The sequence below is a fragment of the Triturus cristatus genome, chromosome 7 (assembly GCF_964204655.1).
Source record: "Triturus cristatus chromosome 7, aTriCri1.1, whole genome shotgun sequence".
Lineage (NCBI taxonomy): Eukaryota > Metazoa > Chordata > Amphibia > Caudata > Salamandridae > Triturus > Triturus cristatus.
This window is the reverse complement of record NC_140590.1, coordinates 1,362,210,091-1,362,235,766: the sequence shown is the minus strand read 5'-3', so window position 1 is coordinate 1,362,235,766 and position 25,676 is coordinate 1,362,210,091. Positions and strand designations below refer to the sequence as shown.

At 45.1% G+C, this 25,676-nt stretch overlaps 1 long non-coding RNA gene across 1 annotated transcript; it reads right to left on the bottom strand.

The window, feature by feature from the left end:
• Positions 1-229: 229 nt before the first annotated feature.
• LOC146812065 (uncharacterized) lies at positions 230-25,676 on the bottom strand. The gene is made up of 4 exons (XR_014966817.1): positions 25,592-25,676; positions 23,475-23,604; positions 20,875-21,011; positions 230-1,438 (listed from the first exon to the last, which is right to left on the bottom strand). It is a non-coding gene; the product is annotated as an uncharacterized LOC146812065 (long non-coding RNA).

Below are 25,676 nucleotides of genomic sequence, written 5' to 3'. Positions count from 1 at the left end.
AGAAACATGCTGTCGGATAATTGCTGTATGTGCAATACTGCACAACATTGCCACCAGAAGGGGGATACCCATAGAGGTGGACAGGGATGACGACCACCGGGCTGACCAACCACCCGCCCAACAACGACAGGCACACATCCCAAACACAGCAGAGGGCCATAGGAGGCGGACATACATTATGCAACATAATTTTTGAAACATGGGGAAATGAGACATTACAAGTTGGTTTGGGGTGCAACTGTTTAATGCACAGTAGCACTGAGGATTGTGCAACAAAACTAGCATTGTAAATCATGCTCCAATTGCATCATTGTAAATAAAAGGTGCCTTAAAGTCACGCCTGTGCATACACAGTGATTGGATGGCCATGGTTGCCCCACCATGGTCCTGCATGCATGTCCAACTGTCTAGTGGTGCTTCCCACGTACCCCAAGCCTCCGCTCAGGTGTATCCAATGCCTCACCACGGCCTGTCCCCGCGGAGGCACGCGAACTGCGGCGCCTGGTGCTGGCCTCTGCCAGTGACACGCTGCTGACACTGGAGGCAGCCTCACTTGTGTCATCCCCTCCCAATGCAGCAGCACTGCATGTGCTGCTCTGAAGGTGTTCCTCAGCAGTGGTGATGTGTCCTAGTGACTTTGCCACATCCCCGCAGAAGTGCCCAAGGTCCACCTGCAGGGCGACTGAGCGGCGTGCCAACACAGCGGTGCTGTTGCTGTGCCGTGTGATGGCCTTGGTAGCGGCGGCGGTACGCAACATTTGCTGCCGGTGACTCCTCTTATGGCACTCATGGCCCTCCCTCGTGGCACGGGTGAGCTCATGTACCTCCTCCCTGAGCTGAGCATTGCCCTCTGCAACCGCTGTGGTCATGTCCCTGACCGCCTTGCTCATGTCCGTGACTGCTGCAGTCATGGCGCGCATCTCCCTAGCAAGGCGCACAATATTGCAGCTAATGTTAGTTACATGTCGCCCCTGCATGCGCTGTGTACGCAGCATCCTCTCCTCAATTGCAGAGGTTGTTGGGACATCCTGTTCGGCTGAGGAGACGGAACTGCGACGAGCCCTGTGCCGCCGTGCGCGTCTAGCACCTCCAGGTGGTGCATCAGGTGGTGTGTATGTGCTCTGCCTGGGTGCCAATTGCGAGGTGGGTGTTTCCATCTCCTGCAAGGGCGCAACTTGGGACCTGCTCCTCTGCGCTATTGTGGCTGTAGTAGCTACAGCCTGTTTGGCTGGTGCCGTTGCTTGTGGCGCTGGTGCTGGTGCCGTTGCTTGTGGCGCTGGTGGAGGTGCCGTAGCTAGTGGCGCTGGTGGAGGTGGTGCTGTTGGGGTGGCAGGTGTTGGCGATGCATGCGCGTCCTGCGCTGTGTCCTGGTCTGACTCGACGGGTGTTTCCGATATGATCAGCTGGCTGCTGTCATCCGAATCCCCAGGTGATGCATCTGTGTGTGAAACAGTGCATGGTTAGTGGGATAATTACAACTACATAGTGTTGTACACATTAACCTCCCTCTGTGGTCCACTACATGAACAGTCTCCATCCATGTTCAACTGATGTGGTGTATGGTCATTGGATTTACGCCTGTACATGCACACTGGGCTGACTAGACTACAACTCCCAAGATGCACTGGTGTCATGTGTTAAGCTGTCTGTGCCAGAGCTGCAGACACACTGAGATCGGGCTGGGGGCATGGAAATGGATTTACGCAATGCTGGGTGTGGGCACAGGCATGCATCTTACCTTGGGCACTTGTGGCTGCGCTGGACGTGTCCATCTGGGTCACCCCCACGACGGCTTCCCGCTCTATCGTCCCTTCCACAAGGTCCTCCAGGGCTGTGTTGGCTGGTGCTGTGGATGCTCCGCCTCCAGTCCTGCTCGCCTCCCGGAGCCTCTCCGCAATCCTCTCTTTGGCACGCTTCCGCAGGTCGTACCACCTTTTTTTGAGGTCGTCGATGCTGCGGGTCGTGACGCCAACTGCATTCACCCTCTCACGGATGCGCAGCCATATGCGCCGCTTCTCCTGCTCAGGCACCTTGAGGGACAGCTTGCCAAAGAGGCGGTCGTGTTTGCTGGAGACTCCCTCGATTAGGTACTCGAGCTCCCTGTCTGAAAATTTACGCTTTCGTTTGCGTGCAGACTCTGCGCTGGATGGCACTTCCTGCGCCATGATGTGTGTGGCTTTGGATTTGCAGAGTCGGTGTGGCCTCACTCTGCACAGGCAGTCCTCCTTCCCAGCTCCTGTCTGCTCCTCTGTCGAGGCAATGTGGGTGGGGCAGCAGTATTTCCTGGTTGGTGATGTCATCTGCACGTTCCCGGAGCGACGCGGCAAATTGCGATTTCGCTAATACCGATTCGGTAATAGCTAACTCGGTATTACCGAACTCGCTATTAGCTAATTCGGTATTACCGAACTCGCTATTTGCTAGGGGGAGTTTGCGTGCCCCGCTATGTAGGAATCGGTAAATTTAGCGATTTTTAAGGAATCGCTAAATTTTACCGAATCTGTTGATGCATGCCATTTACCGATTCCTTAATGGCGATTCCTTATTTTTCGCTATTAAGGAATCGGTATTCGTTTGGTTGATGCATATGCCCCTCAGAGTCCTAAATCCAATAAAAACAAAGTAAAAAAAAGTAACGCAGTTGGAGGTGCTTAAGCAGGATGTGGAGCTCGGGGCCTGGGTCTTTCGGGCTTGCGAGCCTACTACTTTGCGGTATTACTATAGTACGCAGTGCACTGGTGCTCAGAGGGCTCGAATGGTGAGAAGGCCTTACTAGTGGAGTGGGGTGAGGGTTGGTGGTCACGTCTGACTGCCCCTTTATAGTCCATCAGATTGCAGAGGTATGGGAACAGGTGGTCACTCTGGTGCTTCGCAGGGCCCCATATGGTAGACTGTTGCCCCTTAGGTGGTTACCTTATTTTGGAGATACAACAGTGATAGATCTCACACAATGGTACGCTAGGTAGTGCAACACAGTTGGAAACCTATACCTAAATGGCACCTTCCTCATGATGGAATTGGCCCGGGACAGCGATAAGCGACAGCCTGGTCAATTCCTACAGTATACTAAGATATCACAAATGGCCCGTGAGATATGGGTTACGTTTCTGGTGGAGCCGTAGGAGCCACAGACACTACAGCTTCTGCTGGACCCAGGTGCTGCCAGGGAGATTATCTAACACATATACAAGGCCCTGAAAGCTGTACGGTGGACGGGACGAGGATTTGTGACAGATGATCGACATACCTACCGCTGCCCCTCATGGATCGTGAGTGGGGGCTGTGTTTGCACAGGTCCGAGAGGTTGCCAGCAACGCCCGCTTCAAACTCACACAGTTCCACTACTTGCACCGTACCTATCTGATGCCTCAGCAACTGCATAGACTTACTGTGGTATGCTCCCCAGCATGCCCTTGGTGCAGCTGGAACCAGCGACGTTCCTTCATATGACTTCGTACTTCGCGAGGCTACAGATTTTTTGGGATAGGATATTACGTGAGCTGCAGGAGGTCACAAGAGTCCAGATCGAGTCCTCGGTCAAACATTGCCTGCTGGGCGTGCGGCCAACCCCAAAAATGGGTGTGTATATTCTCACAAGTACAATCCCTTCAATGGCCACGGGGCCCAGGGTCAATAGTAATTTTATGCAGAGTCGACTGTGGGACTCTTTATAAAACAATAAGCAACCCTCTTACATCCGTTTGGGGAAGCCACCATTCTATGTATTACTCAGAAGCACAAAGTGATACATATGCACTTTGGTAGTATTTCATAACAGGGGGATCTCACGTACAGGTTAGAACTCAAAGTTGCATATTTCCACATTATTATGCAGCTGGCTCTTGAAAGTACCTATGGTTTATGGTAATTGAAAAGCACTAACAATTCAAAAAAATTCCATTCTAAGCGATGCACCTAGAGTATTCAGGAAGAAGTGGTGATTGCACACCAACATCACTATGCCGTACATGTCTGTACATATCTGGATAACTGGCTGATTAGGAGGAGGACTCAACAGCTATCTCACAACAGTATTTGGCTAGCTATGTATCTGCATCACAATCACAAGAATCAAAGGGAGTGAATGCACTTCAGTGTGGGATATATATATATATATATATATATTACCTACTGGCGGTCGCCAGTAGGTAGTTATAGTTAGGACCCTGTTTCCATAGGAAATCCGCAACATTCTATTTGGAATAACTTTGGCGCCGGTCGACGAATCCTCGCGAAATTTTCAAAATAGGTGGGGCGCTACGCTCCGCTCCTACCCTGAAAGTCTCGGGGGGATTCGTCAAGCTGGGGCTGAGAAAAAAGGGGGGTCCCAAAACGCGTTTTCCCCATGCATTTTTCCATAGGACCTTTAGACACAGCTACAGCCCGAACGGCTGAACAGAATTACTTGAAATTTGGCAGAGAGGTAGCCATAAGGTCAAGGACGTGCCTTTTGCAGGTCTGGTGTAAATCTGTTCAGTATTTCCTGAGAAAATAGCATTTAAAAGCATATATATATGTGGGCGGAGCCTAACCACACATCTCATCCTGAGATCTGATTGGCTGTCAGCACTTCATCCAAGAAGTGTTGGCAGCCATCTTGGGACCAATATACATGATAGCACCTCATTAAAAAGCATTGCAGTTAATAGAAGGTTTTAAGACTTTAGTTACATTATAAATCATTTGTTGATGGTACCATACTCATTTTAGGAATTGTGGTATGTTCTAAGGTGATTTCACCATGTGAAAAAGCCTTCTGCTGGGATATCATGATTGAGAGAAAAATATTTTCTCATGCTTTTACCACAGAGGTTTGGAAGGTGATCTATAGGCTAAACTGAGAGCTTATTTTCTGTAAATTCACATTATCTTTCTCAGTCATGTGAGAATGAAGTCTGACATTCTCAGTAAAACATGTACATCCAACAAGGGCAGAGACTGTCAGTTGATTCCTTTGTGTTCTACTGCAGCTTCCCAGAGTGTTCCAAAGAACTACTAGAGCGCTAACAGTCCTACTTATGATAAACGGATGGCACACCTGAAGCCATCTTGCTTGGATTAAAGTGGTAACTCTTAAAACATTTAATTTAAAAAGGAACAAAATGAGGGGGTTCATTTTTCCATAAAAAGTATGATTAGTGCTGCAGAAAGAAAAATTAGGGCACATTTTGAGTGACTTCTCAAATCCTCTTCTATTTCATTAAAACATTCTGACATGCAGACTGAAACATGCACTTTCAATACCAGCAGCAGTTTTCCCTGGTGAGCAGTAGCTTTACTACAGTGATCTAATGAGCAAAAAGAGTGCTAACATTCTGAATTTATGGCAAATGTGTGACACATCTGAATGCCTTCTTGATGGAATCAAAGTAAAAAACTGAAAGTATTTCCTACTGAGGAGACTGCAGTAAATAAGGAAATTAGGAAACTTCATAACAAATAAGTCTCCCAAGATGGCCACCAGAGACAAAAGAGCCCAAATGTAGCCCAAATATCACCCAGATGTAGCCCAAGTATAGCCCAATGACAGAATGTCCCAGAATGTTCTTAAAAACAACTAGAGCGCTTACTGTCTTCATTATGACAAAAGTATGGCACACCTGAAGCCATCTTGATTGGAATAAACTGGTAACACTTAAAACATTTAATTTAAAAAGGAACACAATGAGGAGGTTCATTTTGCCATAGAAATTATGATTAATGCTGAAGAAAGAAAATGAGGGCACATTTTGAGTGACTTCTCAAATCCTCTTCTATTTCATTAAAACATTCTGACATGCAGACTGAAACATGCACTTTTAATACCAGGAGCAGACTTCCATGGTGCAGTAGTTTTACTACAGTGATCTAATGAGCAACTAGAGTGCTAACATTCAGAATTTATGGCAAATGTGTGACATATCTGGATACCTTCATGATGGAATCAAAGTAAAAAACTGAAAGCATTTCCTACTGAGGAGACTGCAGTACATGAGGAAATTAGGAAACTTCATAACAAATAAATCTCCCAAGATGGCCACCGGAGACAAAAGAGCCCAAATGTAGCCCAAAATCACCCAGATGTAGCCCAAATATAGCCCAATGACAGAAGTGTGCAAAACACTTATTATTTTGTGTTTTTGCAGTGTTATATAGTGCAGACTTGTCAGGTATTGGAGTGCTTTACATGAGCATTGGTTACATCACACAAGAACAAATTCATTTTGGTTGTAGACATGGGGAGACTAAGTGATTTGACCAGAATCACAGAATGTCGAGCTGAAGCAGAAACTTCAACCTGGTTCCCCAGTTGCAAAGTCTGCAGTTCTGGAAGTAACACCACATCCTCTCCCCTAAGTGCAACATTTAATCAAGTGGTCAACTGGATAAAAAAACATAAAGATAACAAATAATTTAAAAGTGCTTTGTCGCTATTTGAAAACTCAGAAAATATGTCCTTATTTTAGTCTTTTAGAGCACTAACCATAATTTTGATGCCAATAAGACCCTCTCATATATGTAATTTCTAAAGGAAATGCTCTAGGTATTACAGTTTTGATTACATCAAGATGATGTCAGGCGTTCCACACTTTTGTAATAAATATAGAATGTTAGCAATCTAGTTGTTCATTAGGATACTGTTGAGAGGCAGAGGCCAGGGGCACGGACTCTGAAAATTGAAGGCAGGTAGGAGGGTGCAAAGGCAACAATTTAACCACACTGAGCAGGCAGGAAGGGCCGTGGAAGCACAACAGACTATGGAGGGCAGTGGAAAGGGGGGCAGGGGCAACAAACCAACAATACAGGACTTGCAAGAGAGGCTGTTGGAGGGAAGATCTATTACGGGTCAAGGAAGCTAGGGGCGGTCCCCAGATCCCCGGGAGCCACCACAGAACTGAGCAGGAGAGTGAGTCAGGGACAAAAGGGGCACCTTAATTTGAGCCGGGGTGCCTAGGAACGCTTGCTCCAAAAATGAAGAAAACAGACATATGAGACATGGAATTGGAGGCAGAATACAATGGCAGTTTAATGAGAAGATGCAACTTCAAAGAAACCGCAGAATAGAGACATAAAGTACAAAATACAGAATCCAGATAATCATACAGCTGTCATAATATTCTCTGTATCTCAATTAATGTACTGACAGAGAGAGAGAGAAAACACATCTATAAATGCATCATGAGAAACAAGTTACACCAAGGAAAATGTTACCTAGGAACACTCACGTTTACTCTTAGAGCAAGCATTCCTGCAATTACAATACAAAATCTTTTAAATGCAAAAGTAAAGAGAACAATGGTTAAACATAACATGACATTTCATATAGGTAAAATAGAATAAGATACTTCAAGCAAAGCAGAGCAAGACATTTTAAGCAAAGGAAGACAAGAGCTCCCAGCTCTTGGGGAAAACCTGCACTGCCTGTTAACCTACATACAGACGGCGAGGTAGTCCGTCGATATCTGTGGGTGCTCCCTTTTTATATCATTTTGTGGGCTCCTTTGCACGCTACATCTACCTACGTATGCTACCCAAAAGCTTCGTCTGCAGATTTTACCAGACATTTCGTCATTTACCCACTTAATGCTGACAATGGACTGGGTGAAAAGGTCAGTCTCTCAGGCCAATCGCTTATCGTAAGTTCCATAGAGCAAGCAGAAAATAATGGGTATTGTACGGGAATTCAATATATTCATGTATAAAATCTCCTCAGTTCTCCTAACTTGACGCTCTGCGGTTGCCACTTCCTTAAAAGCGGGAAACCTGCCCAGGAAGCAAGTACCAGTCCAGGATGCAGCCTACTGTATGTCGACAGCTTCAGGGGGATGTTGAACTTTGATACCGAGCACGGAGCACTCGGGTAGGGTGGGGGCTACTAGTTTGGATCAGAAGGCCTCGCAGACCTGCCTTCAGACTGCTATACACTAAAATTGCAGAGCTATGGTCAATTTAACAAAGAGGCCTACATATTGAACAGAAGGGCCTACACAGGGGTTTTATGCTGGCTGAGTGGTAAGGATGTCTCAGGATAATTATATAGCAACACAGGACCCGCTGGTCAATTTAATACGGCCTACAAATGCAGCTGGCAGGGCAAGGACAAGGGTCTCATACTTCAGGTGTGGACAGAACGGGCCAGGGGCCCCCTGTGATACAAAATCTACCCTCCTTCAAGGCTGTGGCAATGTAATAGACCTTTGTGGGCAGAAGGAAGAGGCAATGGTAGTACAACCATACATGCCAACAGACCCGATTCAGCCAGGAAACGTCCAATGTTTTTAAGCTCAAATGGGCTTTATTTGATCTGTCTCCTGTCTACAATATCCTCTTTTTCAATGTAACTCAAAGGGGAAAATCAATACCCCAGTTTTTTTTCAAAATCTCCCTCTTACCAAGTTCAAAATGTTCGCAAGTATGGTACATTGGATCATGGAAGGAAATGGGATAGGGACATGGACTTGGATAACAGAGGACAGGAGGGACATGGAGAGGTGCACCAAACTGACCCTGCAGGGCAGGCATCAGGGTTTGCAGCAGCACAATACACCACACAGGGCATGCAGGACGGGAGTGCAGCACAACAATCCATAGAAAGCAAGAGGGAGGGGACAGGACCATGCACATGGACAACAGGGGCAAGAGGCAATGGTAGCTAGCTGACCATAATGGACAGACAGGAGAGAAAGCTGCAGCATAACAGACCATAAAGGGCAGGAGGGACGGATCAGGGGCATTACAATGGAACAGACAAGCCAGGAGGGAGGGAGTAGGGCTGGGGGCAAGGGGGCAGGGCAGGAGCAGCAAGATAGCCATGGAGGTCAGGCAGGATGGGCACTAGAAGCAAGACACACCATGAAGAGCAACAGTGAGACTGTGATGGCATACACACAGACCATGGAGGGAAGGTGGGAGGGGGTCAGGGGCAGCTAACTGACCACACAGGGAAGGTGGGAGGGTCCATGGCAGCACAGAAGACCATGCATGGCAAGTGGGAGGGTTAGTGGCAGCACAATGGCTATGATGGGCAAGAAGGAGGGTGGAGGGGCATGCACAAAGGACGATGGAGGATAGAAGGGAGGGTCAGGACCTGTGCACAGACAAGAAAGTTCAGGGGAAGGGACCTCACAACAGACCACACGGGGCAGGCAGGAGGAGCAGTTGCAGCACAACAGACCAGGGAGGGCAGAAGGGTGTGGCAGTACAATGGACCATGTAGGACAGGAGGAAGAGGATAGGGGCATGGCATGTGGACAGGCAGGGTGGAGGTGGCAGGGACAGGTTACAGTCATCTGACAATGCTAGGCAGGTGGGAGGGGAGTGGCAGCTCAACAGAACACTCAGAGTAGATAGGAGTGGCAGGTCCATGGGACATGGTGGGCAAAAAGGATGGAGCAGGGGCATGCACAAAGACATCGGAGGGCAGGGGGAAGGAGAATAGGGGCAGCAAGCTAAGCACAGAGTTTAAGCAGGAGGTCAATGATGGGGCATAGAATTGGGCAATGGAGGGCAGGAGGAGTGGACTGGTACATCATACTAAATTGAGGGCAGTGGCAGCACATCAGACCATGCATGGCAGGAGGGAGGAGGCTAGTCCATGGATTCACACAACAGAGGATAGGGAGGAAGGGGATGGGGCAGCAAGCTAACTGTTCAGAGAAGGCAGGTATTAGGAACTTTATTGTTTTTAAAACATTGTGTCTGTGCGAACTACTTAAAATATGAACAAGTATGCAGCATAATCTCACTTTTATTCAGGAAGAAGAGGACGTTTGTGACTGTGACTCCGGGCTCACTTGGCAGAAACACCCCCTGACCCTCCACCCCCTATCGCAAAATGTAATGCCCGTGAAAAGGGTAGGTGAACACAGTGTTATATAGAACATAGTCCTGAGAGCACGATTGAAAATGAAAACTAGATATAGTGTATGGTATAAACTATGCACCAAAAAGTGTGATATAAGATGAACCGGGCGTGAAATATAATATGCAATACATTGTGCGCAATGACAGATTCATTGGAGAGCGCGAGATAGCACAGGCACTAGCGTGTGCTATGCGATATGCGCCTTGGAGTGTAATATGCACAGGGCAGTGTTGTGTAACCTAACTAGTCTCTAAAGTTGTAATATAAAATATGTGCTGGGGAGTGTAACGTTGCATATGCACTGTGACAAAGATATGGATCCCAGATTGTAATATGTATGGCATAGCACTGTGCGTTATAACATAGGCATCGAGAAAGGCACGTTAGATGGGGCAATATAACCCGTGCAAAGACAAGTGTGGCATGACATATTCACGGGGTGGTGTTACAGTGCACATGGGCTAGAGAGTGTCATAGCATATGCACTAGCTAGTGGAATACAACACAGAGGTGTGTGGCACTCGGCAGGCAATGGTGGGTGTAACACAGCATTGGGCTCTGTCAGGAGCACGCTGTGACTCTCAAGTGATGTTCGTCCCCTTTCCAGAGAGTAAAATAAAAAGTATTACACATCCGGCAGTGGATGTGTGTTTTATTAACCGTGAGGGGGGTTTCTTGCATAGTTTTGGTCGAATTTTTGTCGAATCCCCTTTGAATGGCTTGGTGTGCATGTGTATTAAATGTGCCCGTCAATAGCTACCCATGTTTGTATAAATAAACGACAAGGGTGTCTACCAGGATTAGGCACGGTAGGGCATCAGACATGTCAGAGCTTCACTAGTGGTGTAAATACATTCCACGTGGATTCATTGCATGCTTAGTCGCCTTTTAATGAATATCACGCAAATCGTCATGGTGATAGGTACGTACGGTTTGTCCAGCATGTCCTAGGTGTGTCTATAAATATATATTTTTTAAAAATAATAAAAAACAGTGGCCGGCCCTGGGGATTGGGGTCAAAAAAATATAATTAGGAGACTGGCCCTGGGGGATGGGGTCATCAGGGCCAATAAATTAGAATAAGAAGGGGAACCAAACAGCCCCCCTTCTTAAAAAACTAAAATAAATAAAAGACTGGCATCGTGCCGGAGGCCATGCCCCCTCCGTGCAGCACTCTGCAAACGCGCCCCCCTGGCATCTCCAGTATGCGCCAGGGAGCTGCGCTGCAGCCAGGTGTTCTGAGGCCAAGCCCCTTTTTACACCTCTCTGCAACGCAGCTCTGTGGCGCTTACTGGAGGTACCTAGTGGTCTAGTTTGACCCTAGGGACCCTTAGGATTCAAGGGGACTTAATCTCTCAACTTAGAACAGCCACAGGGCGCGTTTACACAGTGGTGAAGGGAGGGGACGGGGCCTGAGGTGACGTGTGCAAACACGCACTATGGCACGTTTTAAATTGGGGATATAATTTCCCTTCAATACTGAGGGCCCCTGGGGGCTAACTAGCCCAGCAAGTGCTTCCAGTAAGCGCCACTGAGCTGCATTGCAGAGAGGTGGTCCAGGCCGTGCCACTTTTTACACCTCTCTGCAACGCAGCTCTGTGGCACTTACTGGAGGTACCTAGTGGGCTAGTTGGACCCTAGGGACCCTCAGGATTCAAATGAACTTAATCTCCCAACTGGACACAGGGCGTGTTTACACAGTGGTGAATGGAGGGGACGGGGCCTGAGTTAACGTGTGCAAAAACGCCCTGTGGCCTGTTTTAAGAGGTAGTTTTAATCCCCATGCCCTATTATATACTAGGGGCTTACAGAGGAGGTCATGCTAATCACAGGGGGACCCCAACGCATAATGTTCCCTAGTGTATGTAGGTGTTTTCACTGTATTCTAAGTGTCTTTTAACATAGCACTGGCTCTAGGACTGGTTAGTCAGACTCAGTTACCACCAGTATCCGTCTGAAAAAGTTGAGGGTACAGGATGATTTTGCAACAAGGCTTCTTTCTGCTCTTCTTTTTGTTCTTTCTGCACGTTATCCTTCTTCCTGCACTTATCTTCGTATTTGAGGACTTCTGTTGCTTCTTTCTGCACTTCTTTTGTTTCTTTCTGTGCATTTTTTCTTCTTTCTTCACATGTCCTATCTCTGTAGGCATAGTTAGAAATTAGCATTTAAAAAACCTTTGAAATTCACAGAAAAAACCATAGGTTTCAGGCACGTTATAGTTAGGAATTAGCATTTAAAAAACCTCAGAAATTCACTGAAAAAACCATAGGTTTCAGGGGTGTTATAGTTAGCTGGACTTTTCACTTGTACAAAACCATTGAAATTCCCCCGTTATAGTTAGTTCAGCTAACTATAACTCGCGCGCCCGCAATGCACTGCTGATGACGTCACATATTACATCACTCATGACATGGTCAGTGACATCACTCATGACATCACTGATGACATCTCAAATGACATCACTGATGACATCACTGATGACATCATCCTTGTGATAGAGTGGCAGACCTCCTCTCACCCTAATATAACCTTTGATACACACATTCAAAAATAGAGACTAAAATTTTCAAAACAATGGACATACCAATACCAGTTACAACAACCTCTTCAGTAATTCTAAGATCCACATACACATCCACTCATTCACCAACAGTCCTATACAGTCACTCATACATGTACTCACTCATCATATGTACTCATACACCTATACATCCTGTTACACAATGCCACTCATCCATAGAGTTACTCACACACATAGTCACTCATGCTAATAAAGAATCAAACATACATTTACTTGCATATACAGTTATACACACACCACCATACTTACTTCTACGGAAACTTACACATACTTAGTCTTTTAAACAATCACTTAAAGAAACACATACTTATTCATACAGGAACTCTTTCAATCTCTCACTCTCACATATACTCACATATATACACCAATAGTCACATATACTAGTTTAAAACATATGTAGTTACTCATAAAGACACTATTGAGACAGTCATTCACTCACTAACACACCCATACACACACTCATCCACCCATACAGTCCTGCACACATGCTGTGTTCAACCCATACAAACAGTGAGTCACTCATTCATGCACCTATGCACTACGTAATACCCCCCACCGAACCATGCAGACACTCAGACTGATACTCAAAAAACCAACTAATAACCTATATAGACACCCATGTAGCTACTCACCAACCCATGCAGCCACTTATACACAAAGTGAGAGACTGATACAGATATTTACATATTTAAACATTACTCACTAAGCCATGTATTCACTATGATACACTTAATCAGTCAGTTACACAATCAATTTTTCAAAAACAAATCATCCATTTAGACACTTATATACCCATTTATTCTTCCATCGACCTTGAGATATACATATATAAAACATATTTAATTTTCAGAAAAACACACATTCACTGGATGATGTCATCAGTGATGTCATCAGTGATGTCATTTGAGATGTCATCAGTGATGTCATGAGTGATGTCACTGACCATGTCATGAGTGATGTAATATGTGACGTCATCAGCAGTGCATTGCGGGCGCGCGAGTTATAGTTAGCTGAACTAACTATAACGGGGGAATTTCTATGGTTTTGTACGAGTGAAAAGTCCAGCTAACTAGAACGCCCCTGAAACCTATGGTTTTTTCAGTGAATTTCTAAGGTTTTTTAAATGCTAATTCCTAGCTATAACGTGCCTGAAACCTATGTTTTTTCAGTGAATTTCAAAGGTTTTTTAAATGTTAATTTCTAGCTATGCCTACAGAGATAGGACATGTGAAGAAAGAAGGAAAAAAGCACAGAAAGAAAAAAAAGAAATGCAGAAAGAAGCAATAGAAGTCCTCAAAGACGAAGAAAAGTGCAGGAAGAAGTATAACGTGCAGAAAGAACAAACAGAAGAGCAGAAACAAGCCTTGTTGCAAAATCATCCTGTACCCTCAACTTTTTCAGACGGATACTGGTGGTAAATGAGTCTGACTAACCAGTCCTAGAGCCAGTGCTATGTTAAAAGACACTCAGAATACAGTGAAAACACCTACATACACTAGGGCACACTATGTGTTGGGGTCCCCCTGTGATTAGCATGACCTAATCTGTAAGCCCATAGTATATAATAGGGCAGGGGATTAAAACTACCTCTTAAAACGCACCACAGGGCGTGTTTGAACACGCCACCTCATGCCCCGTCCCCTCCCTTCCCCACTGTGTAAACACGCCCTGTAGCCGTTTTAAGTTGGGAGATTAAGTCCCCTTGAATCCTGAGGGTCCCTAGGGTCCAACTAGACCACTAGGTACCTCCAGTAAGCGCCACAGAGCTGCGTTGCAGAGAGGTGTAAAAAGTGGCACGGCCTGCACCACCTCTCTGCAACGCAGAGCAGTGGTGCCTACTAGAAGCACCTGGTGGGCTAGTTGGACCCCAGGGTCCCTCAGGATTGAAAGGGAATTATTTCCCCAACTTAAAAACGCGCCACAGGGCCTGTGGGCATTCTGAGTTGAGAGATTAACTCCCCTTGAATCCTAAGGGTCCCTAGGGTCAAACTAGCCCACTAGGTACCTCCAGTAAGCGCCACAGAGCTGCGTTGCATGGAGGTGTAAAAAGGGGCATGGCCTCAGAACACCTGTCAGCAACGCAGCTCCCTGGCGCATACTGGAGATACCTGTTGGGCTAGTTGGCCCTCAGGGACCCTCAGTATTGAAGGGGAATTAATTCCTCAACTTACAACTGGCCAGGGGGCGCGTTTGCAGAGTGCTGCAAGGAGGGGGCATGGCCTCCGGCGCGATGCCGGTCTTTTATTTATTTATTTTTAAGAAGGAGGGCTGTGTGGCCCCCTTTCTTTTTCTAATTTATTAGCCCTGGGGACCCCATCCCCCAGGGCCTGCACCCTAATTTTTTTTGTTGAAAAAAATTAATTTGGCCCTCCCAAGGCCTTAATCGGCCCCGGGGACCCCAACCCCCAGGTCATGGCCTTTTTTTAATTTTTTTATTCTTTAGGAGGGGGCTGTGTTGCCCCCCTCCTCAGGCCACTTATGGCCCCGGGTACCCCATCCCCCGGGGCCGGCCTTAGTTTTTTATTTAAAAAAATATATATATATTTATAGAAACACCTAGAACATGCTGGACAAACCGTATGTACCTATCACCATGACGATTTGCGTGATATTCATTAAAAGGCGACTATGCATACAATGAATCCACGTAGAATGTATTCACACCGCTAGTGAAGCTCTGACATGTCTGACACCCCACCGTGCCTAATCCCGGCGCCCCCGCTGGTGGGTACTCTCCAAGTAGACACCCTTGTCGTTTATTTATACAAACATGGGTAGCTATTGACGGGCACATTTAATACACATGCACACCAAGCCATTCAAAGGGGATTCAAAAAAAATTCGACCAAACTATGCAAGAAACCCCCTCACAGTTAATAAAACACACATCCACCGCCGGATGTGTAATACTTTTTATTTTACTCTCTGGAAAGGAGACAAACCTCACTTGAGAGTCACAGCGTGCTCCTGGCTGAGCCCAATGCTGTGTTACACCCACCAGTGCCCGCCGAGTGCCACACACCTCTGTGTTGTATTCCACCAGCTAGTGCGTATGCTATGACACTCTCTAGCCCATGTGCACTGTAACACCACCCCGTGAATATGTCATGCCACACTTGCCTTCGCACGGGTTATATTGCCCCATCTAACGTGCCTTCCTCGATGCCTATGTTATAAAGGACAGCGCTATGCCATACATATTACAATCTGGGATCCATATCTTTGTCACAGTGCATATGCAATGTTACACTACCCAGCACATATTTTATATTACAACTTTAGAGACTACTTAGGTTACACAACACTGCCCTGTGCATATTACACTCCAAGGCGCATATCACATAGCAAGCGCTAGTGCCTGTGCTATCTCGCGCTCTCCAATGAATCTGTAATTGCGCACAATGTATTGCATATTATATTTCACGCCCGGTTCATCTTATATCACACTTTTTGGTGCATAGTTTATACCATATACTATATCTAGTTTTCATTTTCAATCGTGCTCTCAGGACTATGTTCTATATAACACTGCGTCCACCTACCCTTTTCACGGGCATTACATTTTGCGATGGGGAGTGGAGGGTCAGGGGATGTTTCTGCCAAGTGAGCCCGGAGTCACAGTCCCAAACGTCCTCTTCTTCCTGAATAAAAGTGAGATTATGCTGCATACTTGTTCATATTTTAAGTAGTTCGCACAGACACACATTTTAAAAACAATAAAGTTCCTAATACCCACCTTCTATGAACAGTTAGCTTGCTGCCCCATCCACCTCCTCCCTATCCTCTATTGTCTGAATCCATGGACTAGCCTCCTCCCTCCTGCCATGCATGGTCTGATGTGCTGCCACTGCCCTGCATTTAGCATGATGTACCAGTCCACTCATCCTGCCCTCCATTGCCCAATTCTATGGCCCATCATTGACCTCCTGCTTAGCCTCTGTACTTTGCTTGCTGCCCCTATTCTCCTTCTCCCTGCCCTCCGATGTCTTTGTGCATGCCCCTGCTCCATCCTTTTTGACCACCATGTTCCATGGACCTGCCACTCCTATCTACTTTGAGTGTTCTGTTGAGCTGCCACTCCCCTCCCACCTGCATAGCATTGTCAGATGACTGTAACCTGTCCCTGTCACCTCCACCCTGCCTGTCCACATGCCATGCCCCTATCCCCTTCCTCCTGTCCTCCATTGTCCATTTTACTGCCACACCCTTCTGCCCTCCCTGGTCTGTTGTGCTGCAACTGCTCCTCCTGCCTGCCCCGCGCGGTCTGTTGTGAATCCCCTTCCCCTGAACTCTCTTGTCTGTGCCCAGGTCCTGACCCTCCCTTCTATCCTCCATGGTCCTTTGTGCATGCCCCTGCACCCTCCTGTTTGCCCATCATAGCCATTGTGCTGCCACTAACCCTCCCGCTTGCCATGCATGGTCTTCTGTGCTGCCATGGCCCCTCCCACCTTCCCTGTGTGGTCAGCTAGCTGCTCCTGACCCCCTCCCACCTTCCCTCCATGGTCTGTGTGTATGCCATCATAGTCTCACTGTTGCTCTCCATGGTGTGTCTTGTTTCTAGTGCCCGTCCTGCCTGACCTCCATGGTCATCTTGCTGCTCCTGCCCTGCCCCCTTGCCCCCAGCCCTCTGTTTCCATGTGCAGACCCCTATTCCCTCCCTCCTGGCTTGTCGGTTCAATTGTAATGCCCCTGATCCGTCCCTCCTGCCCTTTATGGTCTGTTATGCTGCAGCTTTCTCTCCTGTCTGTCCATTATGGTCAGCTAGCTACCATTGCCTCTTTCCCTCTGTTGTCTGTTGTCCATGTGCATGGTCCTGTCCCCTCCCTATTGCTTTCTATGGATTGTTGTGCTGCACTCCCGTCCCGCATGCCCTGTGTGGTGTATTGTGCTGCTGCAAACCCTGATGCCTGCCCTGTAGGGTCAGTTTGGTGCACCTCTCAATGTCCCTCCTGTCCTCTGTTATCCGAGTCCATGTCCCTACCCCAATTCCTCCTGCCTACCATGATCCAATGTACCATACTTGCGAACATTTTGAAGTTGGTAAGAGGGTGATTTTGAAATAAAACTGGGGTATTGATTTTCCCCTTTGAGTTACATTGAAAAAGAGAAGATTGTAGACAGGAAACATCAAGTAAAGCCCATTTGAGCTTAAAAACATTGGACGTTTCCTGGCTGAAACGGTTCTGTTGGCATGTATGGTTGTATGACCACTGCCTCTTCCTTCTGCCCACAATGGTCTATTATATTGCCACAGCCTCTCTTGCCAGTCCTGTATTGTTGGTTTGTTGCCCCTGCCCCCCTTTCCACTGCCCTCCATAGTCTGCTGTGCTGCCACTGCCCTTCCTGCCTGCCTAGTGTGGTCAAATTGTTGCCTCTGCACTCTCCTACCTGCCTTCAATTTTCAGAGTCCGTGCCCCTGGCCTCTGCCTCTCAACAGTATCCCAATGAACAACTAGATTGCTAACATTCTATATTTATTACAAAAGTGTGGAATGCCTGACGTCATCTTGATGTAATCAAAACTGTAATGTCTAGAGCATTTCCTTTAGAAATTACATATATGAGAGGGTCTTATTTGCATCAAAATTATGGTTAGTGCTCTAAAAAACTAAAATGAGGACATATTTTCCGAGTTTTCAAATAGCGACAAAGAACTTTTAAATTATTTGTAATCTTAGTTTTTTTATCCAGTTGACCACTTGATTAAATGTTGCATCCAAGGGGAGAGGGTGTGGTGTTACTTCCAGAGCTGCAGACTTTGCAACTGGGGAACCAGGTTGGAGTTTCTGCTTCAGCTCAACATTCTGTGATTCTGGTCAAATCACTTAATCTCCCCATGTCTACAACCAAAATGAATTTGATCTTGTGTGATGTAACCAATGTTCATGTAAAGCACTCCAATACCTGACAAGTCTGCACTATATAAAACTGCAAATACACAAAAAATAAGTGTTTTGCACCCTTCTGTCATTGGGCTACATTTGGGCTACATCTGGGTGATATTTGGGCTACATTTGGGCTCTTTTGTCTCTGGTGGCCATTTTAGGAGATTTATTTGTTATGAAGTTTCCTAATTTCCTCATTTACTGCAGTCTCCTCAGTAGGAAATGCTTTCAGTTTTTTACTTTGATTCCATCAAGAAGGTATTCAGATATGTCACACATTTGCCATAAATTCTGAATGTTAGCACTCTAGTTGCTCATTAGATCACTGTAGTAAAGCTACTGCTCACCACGGAAGTCTGCTGCTAGTATTAGAAGTGCATGTTTCAGTCTGCATATCAGAATTTTTTAATGAAATAGAATAGGATTTGAGAAGTCACTCAAAATGTGCCCTAATTTTTCTTTCCTCGGCACTAATCATAATTTCTATGGTAAAATGAACCCCCTCATTGTGTTCCTTTTTAAATTAAATGTTTTAAGTGTTACCAGTTTATTCCAATCAAGATGGCTTCAGGTGTGCCATACTTTTGTCATAAGTAAGACAGTAAGCGCTCTAGTTGTTCTTAAGAACACTCTGGGACATTCTGTCATTGGGCTATACTTGGGCTACATCTGGGTGATATTTGGGCTACATTTGGGCTCTTTTGTCTCTGGTGGCCATCTTGGGAGATTTATTTGTTATGAAATTTCCTAATTTCCTCATTTACTGCAGTCTCCTCAGTAGGAAATACTTTCAGTTTTTTACTTTGATTCCATCAAGAAGGCATTCAGATGTGTCACACATTTTCCATAAATTCTGAATGTTAGCACTCTAGTTGCTCATTAGATCACTGTAGTAAAGCTACTCCTCACCAGGCAAGTCTGCTGCTGGTATTCAAAGTGCATGTTTCAGTCTGCATGTCAGAATGTTTTTATGAAATAAAAGAGGATTTCAGAAGTCAAAATGTGCCCTAGTTTTTCTTTCTGCAGCACTAATCATAATTTATATGGCAAAATGAACCCCCTCATTTTGTTCCTTTGTAAATTAAATGTTTTAAGTGTTACCACTTTATTCCAATCAAGATGGCTTCAAGTGTGCCATACTTTTGTCATAAGTAAGACTATTAGAGCTCTAGTTGTTCTTTAGAGCACTCTGGGAAGCTGCAGTAGAACACAAAGGAATCAACTGACAGTCTCTGCCCTTGTTGGATGTACATGTTTTGCTGAGAATGTCAGACTTCATTCTTAAATGACTGAGAAAGATAATGTGAATTTACAGAAAATATGCTCTCAGTTTAGCTTATTGATCACCTTCCAAACCTCTGTGGGAAAAGTATGAGAAAATAGTTTTCTCTCAAACATGGTTCGTGATATCACAGCAGAAGGCTTTTTCACATGGTAAGATCACCTTAGAACACACCGCAATTCCTAAAATGAGTATGATACCATCAACAAATGATTTATAATGTAACTAAAGTCTTAAAACCTTCTATTAACTGCAATGCTTTTTAATGAGGTGCTATCATGTATATTGGTCCCAAGATGGCTGCCAACACTTCTTGGATGAAGTACTGACAGCCAATCAGATCTCACGATGAGATGTGTGGTTAGGCTCCGCCCAGATATGTATGTGATTTTACTTTTGATTTTCTCAGGAACTACTGAACAGATTGACACCATATATGCAAAAGGCACATGCCTGACCTGAGGACTACCTCTTTGCCAAATTTCAAGTAATTCTGTTCAGCCGTTCGGGCTGTACCTTGGACTAAAGGTCCCTATGGAAAATTGCATGGGGAAAACGCATTTTGGGACCCCCCTTTTTTCTCAGCCCCCGCTTGACGAATCCCCCCGAGACTTTCAGGGTAGGAGCGGAGCGGAGCGCCCCACCTATTTTGCCGGTTGCGAGGATTCGTCAACCGGCGCCAAAGTTATTCCAAATAGAATGTTGCGGATTTCCTATGGAAACACGGTCCTAACTATAACTATCTACTGGTGACCGCCAGTAGATAATATATATATATATATATATATATACACACACACCCTCCCAGGCATTTCTTTTAGATTTTTAAGGGACTCATCCAATGTTGTTTATTTAGTGGCATGCTTATCAATCCTCACCCAGCTATAAGAGGTATCTGGGCAGGCTCAACCTTGTAAATCAAGGGAAATCTTGTTGTCATTAGAGGAATCTGTGTCTAGAATTGCCTCAAGGTACCCTAAATTGCCAACAGGTGTTTGTATTCATTCATGGTCTCCCTAGCAAGGTTAAATCCAAGGTTCGATGCTGTTGGATAAAATTATCTACTCCTGCATCTAGGGTCAACATGTTTCAGCCAGAGTTCGCCATAACTGGTCAGTTGGCTTTCATCAGGACCAATACTCAAGATCGATTTTCAAAATCCTATTTGGATTTGTTTATTATGTGCATGACATATAGTGCCACATCACTCTCATCAGCACATTCATTCATTCTAACATTCTTAACAAACCCTTTTGAGGTACTTCGTCAGCTTAGTTCTCACCTCCGGGACTTTCCCAGTTTAATTCTTCATTTCATCCTTCGTCAGTGCCCATAGGAATACAGGGAGGGGCCGGCCTTGTAGTCACACGTTTGTCAGTAATCCGGACCTGCTGCAGCACCAAAAGCTCTTTCTGGTACCTTCAGAGAGGAGAGATGAGAGGCAGCAGTTGAAGTAGGGAGCCAGTCTGGGCTGTGATATGAGAGACTGAGCTAATTAATGTGATATCCTTTTGGACTGTGATGAATGGAATGCCTGGGTGACTGTGTGGATGAGTGGTGACAGTTGGAGATGGGCTGAGCAGCTAGGCAGGCTGCTCCTGGTGGGCTGGTACATGACTAGTACTTGACCAGACCTGGCTGGACTATGATTGATGCTACCTTGACATGGAACCAATAAAGAAGACTTGAAATATACTGCATGGCTACCAGTGTCTCTGTGTACAGGTTACAGCATTATTTTGGCGAAGAGCGGGCCTGGACTCAAGCGTCTTTAAGGATTACAGAAACCAAGAGAAACTAAAAGAGATTACAGAAACAAAGAGATTAAAAGGGACTTGAGAATCAAGACAGATGAAATTAACCGTGACAAAGTAAAGAGCGTCTTGTTTGGAGCAACAGGCAAGCCAGCCCCACCAGTGTCCATGTCATTGGACGGACCTACCACCGTGTTTGCCCAGCCTGTACGTGCTCCATGAAATTTTCTGCAGGTATGAACTGTTTTGATAGTGAATGTCTGGATTAAGTCTATCAGCTTCCACATCCTATCGTGTATGTCACTAGGATGTTTCAAATGTGTAATGTATTTGTGGCTGCACAGATGTGAGTTATGGACTAACTCAGTGAATGTTATTCACAGGTGCCACACAGGAGCGGTGTGGTTCTGCAAAGATTGGTGCTTTGGTGGCACATAGAAAGTACAAGTATGGTCATTTAACAGTGTGGAAGTTTTGTGCCTGGGGAATTACTTACAACTAAGAATTACTTCACTAGACGTCTGGTACTCAAATGGACCGGTGAAATTCAATAGCGTTGGGAATGATGTGGTCATCAAGGGGTCAGCTCAAAGTTTGTCTAACTTTACACGTGGGCACAAGAACAGAGGTGTTATCCTACATCTCTGTGTTTTGGAGCATGAGGAGATGGATTCTTCTGTGGGGGAGAAAAGGATAAATCTATCTTTATCATACTCTCACAACCTGCACATGAAGAGCGTGACAGAGAAGCAAGTTGTGGAGACTGAGGAGAGTACGTTTTCAAACAGTAAGATTTCCCCACCTGAAATGTTACATTTGCTTTGGCCCTGTAGGGAAATCCCCAGGAGCGCTAAGTAACCTGTTCACAGTTATAACAGCGAAGATGAGCCATATAAAACAAGCATTTTGTTGCCTATCCCTGACCTAATGGGCAGGCAGCCTCTCTGGAGTAGCAATCAGTAAATATGTTTTGTATGCATGGGAACAGAGAAATCCGTTAGAGGCCTGGTCCTTGAAAGCCATATTATGATATATGGCTTTTGCATGAAGATATGGTTTTGGGTAAGATTGTTTAAATACATAAAAATGTCTGCAAGGGGAATAGGTAAAAAAATGTACAATAGTGTCTAACAATATGTCAAACTAGACATTATTTTTGTATACTTTTGTAAAAAAAATATGTATTCATTAGTTTACACTGTAATACTGAATTTTTTGATGAGGAGCCCTGAATAAGATGCGATGGCCAATATTTGTTGACACTCTCGAAAGTTTACACATGACGAAGAATGAATTGGATAAATAATATTGGTGATGTAAATATAAGTAGAAAATTCAAAATTCTCCTATGTAAAATGAGACCTATAACCTCCAATGAATATACACAGTACAATTGTTGGTATTGTACCTAGAGACACAGAACAAGGATTTTTTAAATAGGGGTCCTTAATTGGATGATTTTGTATATAAGTATACATATTGTATATTGAGGAGTTTTAATGATGAAAGAGGACAAAAATATTTTCAAAAAATAATGAATAGAAATATGATATGGTTATGAGCCCCATCTGGTATGCATGAAGGAGATTCTTCGGTAGCAGAAGCAATATATAGGGCACATTTAAGGTAAAAAGAGTGGTGGTTCTGAGATTAAGTTGGAGCCCACTTTCTTTAATAATAATTGCTTGATATTCAGCCCGCTTTGAGAACACCCTTAGAAAAAGAAGTACTTTAAATCTATGGGGGTATAAGTGCTATAAAACAATACATGCAGCAAACAGAATACTTTATTTTTAGGTCATGTCTTGGCAGTGCATGCGATGTCTCTTCGACACCTGCTGTATTCACTCTGTGAGCTTTTAGAAAAAGAGAGAGGGACCCTTTATCACCACAGGGGTAGGGTGCCAGTAGACCAAAGCCAAAAGAACAATCCCCTTGGGAACAAATATTCAACCACAACAACTGATTCTCACATCCACCACCAAACTTAGTATCAGTCACCCAGGGTCAACCAAACACAGAGGTGCAAATTAAATGCGGATTAAATTCAAGGTTTTGTCTATTGCCCATTCCGCCCTGTATGGTCGGGGACCCATCTATTTGCAGAAGATGTTCTCTTTTTACCTACCGTCAAGACAACTGCGCTCTGCATCCAAATTGCTGGTTCAGGCCCCTCGTTTCATCCGCCAAAGGTTGGGCGGCTGCTCCCTTGTTCGGAAGGCGGCTCTTGGTTGGAACGTCTTGCCTTTGGCATACAACTGCAGAAAATATCCAAAGGGTAGGACACCATCAAACATTCAAACAAACAAGCATACTTCCAAATACCATTGGACCTGCCACCAGTCTCAACCGTACTTCATTCACTCATTTGCTCAACGACAAAGGGCAAACATACCTCCAAATAAAAATACTGCCCGACTAGGGCATAGTTCAGAAATGCGGGCAACGTTCCTCTCCGTACAAAGCTGCAAAGAATACACAAGGGATAGGACACCATCAGGTTCTCATCCTACTTCCTCTGGGCTCTATGTCACAGTGTACTACACTTCTTAGGCATTTACCTTAGTGAGAGACAGAGAACCCTTACACTCTTGTTTTAAGCAGACGGGCTCCTTTTCAACGGTTACCTTCCTTATTCCAGTGATTTATTAACAAAGTGGATAAAATCCCAATCTGTATAAAAACAATATGCAGAAAAATGTTTCAGAAATAAACCTTACGTACTACTGTCAAGCTTAGGTCATTGAATATTTCTGACTCCCAAGATGGTTACCTGTTTAATTATAAAAAAGTCCAGGCTAGTTCCGTCTCTCTCGCACATCAATAGGAGGGAAGGCTCGTTCTCACTCCACACAGTGTGTTCATTAAAACGTATCTAAACACACAAAGGTGAAATTTGGATCATCACAACTGTGATACAATCTCCAAAATACACCAAATTCAAGCCCACGCTATACGTGCCTTAATCACAATAGAATTGTGATGCCCAAGCAATCTTCTACGGCTAGATGCAACTAGTTAAGTGGTTTTAAAAACGGAGATTTGGGACAATACCCTTTTGTTTGCTAAACCTATATCCGGGGACTAACCATCTCCCGTTTCCATAAATATCCATAGACATGTGTTCATGTGGAAGACTATTTTTTCTTTGATTCCTGCTCATCTCACTGTTTGCCCATCTTCAGTGGTTCAGCTTTGACACCTGTCACTTAATCTCCCTGTCTATTTAAAAAAATGAGATGAAATGTCAGATTCTTCAGATGCTATTTTCAAAATTCGCCTCTTTAAGTTTCTCTGACTTCAAAGTGCAAGGATTTAACCATAACCCCTCCCACCACTGCTTGTTGCTTTAGCGAGCCTCGGTCACGGGACCTTCAGCAGCCCAACCTTGCAGCACAGTTATGGGCAAGGCTTGGGCAACTCCTGTTGACTTTTGTCTGACACTTGTTTATATAATGTGAATTTGAGCAACCTGAAGGTGTTGGAGTGCTTTACATGAGTGCTAGTTACATTACACAATGTCAGATTAGTTTTTGGGGGCATTTTTATAGAGCGCAAACTTGACTGACCCAAAGGTATTTAAGTGCTTTACAAAAGTGCCAGTTATATTACACAAGTTCAGGTTAATTTGTTTGGTTTTCAGTGCGTGGAGATTAAGTGAGGCCAACCCCACCCCTGTTTATTAATTCTTTCCTCTCAACCAGACGAAAGGGAGCAGCATTCACACCTTCCACTTCTTCCCATGTCGCTGCATGCCCACCCCGCTGCCTCTTCCTGTCGCCTTTATCCTCATAGAGCTCTAATTTCAAAGCACATTCATGGCAGTTTCTCAGGTACTATGAGGCATTTTTTATTAGCTCAAGCATAGACAGCACTTGCACTGTCGCTTAGCGACCTGTTGTATATGGTTTGTGGAGTTAAACTCCTCCTATTGCTTGCCATTGCTTTTTATTTGTCTATGCCTGTTTTCTTGAGAAATCCTTGCTTGTGACTGGTCAGTCCTTCCTTTTTTTCCCCTCCCTTGTGTTTCCGCTCTTCTGACACAGAGAACTGGCTAAGTGCTGTCTTCTTACGCTTTCATTGTTTATGTTGTCAGAAGGAGTCTCCAATTTTTTTGCCTGTTTGTGTTTTGACCCATCCACTTACTCTCCCCATGCCATCTTACCCACCCCCTCACTCCTCCCTCACACTGCCCAGTGTTTTTCACAGCTTATCTAAACATTAAAGCAACAGCTGAATCTGTACCAGCTCTGAAAATCAGCCTCTGCACCGGAGCAGCCAGCCCGCAGCACACATCACTGCGGTATGGATCCTGAGCACCCCATAGTCC